This window comes from Teleopsis dalmanni, chromosome 2, assembly GCF_002237135.1.
Source record: "Teleopsis dalmanni isolate 2A chromosome 2, ASM223713v2, whole genome shotgun sequence".
Taxonomy (NCBI): domain Eukaryota; kingdom Metazoa; phylum Arthropoda; class Insecta; order Diptera; family Diopsidae; genus Teleopsis; species Teleopsis dalmanni.
In genome coordinates this window covers 212338301-212343128 of record NC_051847.1, presented here as the reverse complement: position 1 = coordinate 212343128, position 4828 = coordinate 212338301, and positions in this window count along the sequence as shown.

Here is a 4828-nt window from a genome sequence, read left to right as displayed (position 1 = left end):
AAATGAGAATTTCCGAAAACCTTTCGGTCACAATGTAAATATAAAACATTAAATATATAAAATTGATAACTTTTTAGTTAGTTATTATATATATAAATTTTCATAAAAAGATTAAAACTAGAGATTAAAACATTGGAGTTAGGTTAGTTTGTGTTAAAGATCTTTTTAACAGTTCCGTAATAAATTTTCGTACATTAAAGTTAAAAGAAAAAAAGTGTTGAGTGTTAAGTGCTTACAAAAAACTATCTATTAAATCATTTAATTGTTGTTATGATGGATGCAATGCTAACTGAACATATCATTTGCAAACATATTTTTTGCATCAATCTTATGTTGTAAATTAAAAGTACAATATAAATTTTTTTTTGTTAAAATTATTTTTTTTTTTTTGTATCTAATTTTAAAATTTTTGAGTTGTCTATTGAAGAGCTCATAAGTATGGGTCAAATAGGATGCAAGCACAACAAATGTAATGTATCCGCTCGCTGCAACCATTACCAGACACAAATAAAAAAAGATATTCACATAAACGTAGAACAACAAATGCTTGTATTGCTGACAACCACTATATTTCAACATATAAATATTTAAATAATTATGCGAATAATTGCAATTTTGCATAATTTAGCATTATAAAGTCTGAATACAAATGTTGTTGACGGCGATGGCGATGGGAATGGAGATGGTTACCTCGGGTAACTGTCTACGAACCCAGACAGTTGAATACCCAGCTTGTTGCAGAAATGATTTGTTGTGATTACAATGTGTTAGCTGCTTTCAGCATATACGGATACTTACTTAAGTAAAAAGTAATATGAACACAGTTTCACTTTCTAAACTTACAAAAGACAATTGCAATTAATTTATGCATTCAGTTATGAACACCATTTCGATAAAAAATTTTAATGAATAAAAAAAATAAAATCACAAAAATAATATAAAACACTATTCACTGTTTAATAAGGTTTGTTTATCTCTTTTGTATATAGATTGTATATAGTGTGATGCAATTCGCTGATAGATGTTCATGTAAGAGTGCTATTGTAGGTGTTTGCAACTGTGACTGCCAGGAGTGGAAACGATTAATTATACAATTTTATGTGCAACTCTAGTAACATAAAAGTCAGTAATTAAATTCTCAATGAGTAAATTTAATTAAGTGAAAGAAATGAGTAGACAAAAATTAGTTTAAAATAATTACAGTAGTAAAAGTGAGTACAGAAATTAAGTGGTTTTTCGGAGGCTATTAGGTTTACTTGTCATTAAATATTATGTGATAGGTGTTACAACATTAAAAAAAAAGCGCTACTTGTAATATTAAATAATTACAATCGACTATTTATATACCTATCTTTGAAGTAATAAATAGGAGTGTAAAAATTTTAGCAATAAGAAAGTCTTTAATTAAGGCGTTAAATTTTATGTTTCGACCGTTTTGAGTTCAGTTTCTGTTCAGGCTTTTTGTGAATTTTTTGATATAAGCTTTTAGTTAACATATATATAATTATATAATTTTTTCTATATATTATCTTTTGTTATTAAAACATACAATGCTCTGATAAAAAAATTCTCAAAAATCCTAAAAACTTTATAATTTTTTTTATAGGAAATAACTATATATGAGGCATGAGGGCAATGAAATAGCAGACTCCCTAGCAAAAAAGGTTGCATGTACTGCTTTCATTGGTCCAGCGTCTTTCTGCGGGGTAATAAATAGCTTCACAAATAACTTATTATATGAACAGGAGAAATAAAATCTACTTGAACACTAGAGAACCCAAACAGGCATGCGGCAGTCAATAAAATTCATTGATCCTGAACACATTTGACGCTATCCTTAACCTTAACAGAAATGAGATTAAACTCTACACTGAACTTTTTATAGGACACTGTAGACTCAATTATCACGTGAAGAATTTAAGTGCTGTATAAAGTGATTTCTGTCGAGGAAAAGGAAACATTATAACATATTTTATATAACTGCTCAGCGGTGGCAAGATGTAAATTTGATTACCTTAGGACTTGATAGTCCCAAGTTAAATAGGTAGAATTAAGCTCTCAGTAATTACGAGATTTATAAATAGTCTAGAATTGTTTTAGTTGGGTTCATAAGTACATAATAGATCTGTTAGGTCTGGGTGCATTTATAGACTATTATTTAATAATAATAACTATAGAAATAAATATACATAGATAACAACAAAATAATTGCTTACAAATAGTCTTTGAATAAGGAATGATTTCATGTCATTATAATCAATATCGAAACATGAGAAGGTTTATTACTTGATTTTCAGAAGATTTGTATTAACTCTTAACCCTATCAAAAGTCACAGGCATAGTTTGACTGCCTAAAATGGACTAGCATATCCCTTACCACTTCTAGTCAAATGCTCTGTATACTTTAACTATTTTCGGTGCATAACGCATCAAGCTGTTTAGGGTACTCCCTGCTCTATTGGTACACAATCTTATTATTTTTATTCAACCAGTTTTTCCTAAATGCTCTGTATAATTCCACTCTTTTCATTAAATACAGCAAAAAGCCACATTTTTTTAGGGTACCTCTAGTATTCAACCAATAAGCACTTGACATAACCTTGTTTCCCTGCTCTATTGGAAGCCATTTTTAGTAGGTGGTCCAACTATGTTACGGGTTGGGATTCGACATGATCGCTATGTCGAAGTGAACCTTCTAGTCTGTATTTAAAATTGTTAAAGTTTTTTATCTGGTAAAAAATAACATTTTCATCGCAAAAAAAATAGTTGAAAAATTGAATATATATAGCATTATATAAAAATTTCAATCAATTAAGATTTTTTTATTGAAGTGTGTTATTTATCGAGTATCTAATATATCAAATTATCAATTTCAGTTCTAGACTTTATTAAATCATTATACATATTACAAAATGTGTTGATGAGGAAAATAAAGCTCCTGACAAGACAAAAGTTGTCATTAAATGACAGACCATTAAAGCACTATTTCGGAATATTTTTGGTTTTGGTTTTAGTGCTTACAAGTCAAAATAATAAAATGCAATAATTGTAAATTTTAATGATTACATTCGTTACATTCGATATCAATTAAGGTTATATATTTCATAATGAAAATTTGGTTTTTTTTTGATTGGTGGTTATGAATAAAAAAGGAAGACAAAATATCAATCGTGTGTGTAGCACGAATTTATGCAAATCACTCACTAATGAAATAAATATTTTTATTGAATAACAAAATCTATCTGAGAATATACAGAATATATGTGTCTGCATAGAAATAATTTTTTATTTTTATATATTACAAAGAATTTTGCACAAACAATTCAAATTAACTTTTGACATTTAAACAAAAAAAAAATCTAAGCAGGCAAATTAATGCAGTTGGCGGCGGCGGTATAATCAAGGGAAAATCGCGAAAAAACGTATGCAAATACGAATTGAATACCGCATCGGACTAGTGTTAGGTGGAAGTGGAGAAGCGTTCTGAAATGGTGTTCTTAGCTATTTTATTTATAATTTAATTATTTTATATAAAATATATATATACATAAAATAGTTTTACTGCTCATTTTAAGCATTATGTCTCAGAATTTGAAGGTGAGTCGCACCTTTAATTAAGAAAAGAATCAATTTTTATTATTTAAAATTATAATGATGCGTCGTCGTGAGTTAAAAAAGTGAGATTTTAGTTAAAGTAAGTGTAAAAATAGCGTGTGAAATTTTTCAAATAATTATAAATTATAATTAAAAGTTAGCAGAGTAAAAAAGTGCTATATGAGAAAATGTTGGCTTTTGCTAACGCATTATATCCGTTTTAACAAGCAATAAGATAAACTTTGAAGGTACTAGATTTACTAATAACAACGATTAAACTTTATATGATGGGAAATAATGTATAGTAAACAATATTAAGAATCAATAATAAAACATAGCATTGATTTTAAATTGGTACTTTTTTGTCCAAAATTATTCAATAAATGCGTTCAATAATGCGTTTAAATTCGAGCGATGACTATCACGTTTAGCACGATTGACGTAATACTTATATATATAAAATTATCACAATCTAATACTTATGGTGTTTTATATCGAAAACAAAAAAAAATCAAAAAATTTAATTTTTAAAATGCGAGAACATTTAAATCTAAATACTTTTATTACTCAATTTTTTTTTGTCAAATAATACACTGAAGACTATATATTATTACTACCTACAATATTATAATTGATATGTACACGTATAACATTTAAAAAAATAATTGGTTACATACAGTATATATAAATCGATCACCTATATTTAACAATATCAATAGCTAAACATTAGTCGAAAAAATTCAAGTTTGAAAGAATTAGAATATTTTTTGAGATAAGAATAAAACCGATTTTTTCTTTACAATTTTTCGACGCCTTTCAAATATATATATATTTAGTGATATTTTTATTAAAAAATTATTCACGTTTAAATATCCATCTAGAAATTGTAAGTAGAATTTTTCTTCCCTTTTAGTTCAACAAAATTAAATAAATAAGTTGTAATAAGATCACAATATTACGTTGACATTTTGACAATTTATTATTAATTATTTTACAGAAGGTATCTAAGCATATCATATATATACTATACACATATATAACATTTAAAGTAATTTTTTAATTATTTTATTTTTTAAGAGAAATTTCTGGTTTAATATATATTTGGAATATACAATTGATAGTGCATATAACGAGTTAAAAATATATTTAAAATATGTCAGTTTACTTGGTAAAATATAATATACTGGTTTAAAGAAGGATGTAAATTTTTAAAATTAATTATCTCTTTAAAATA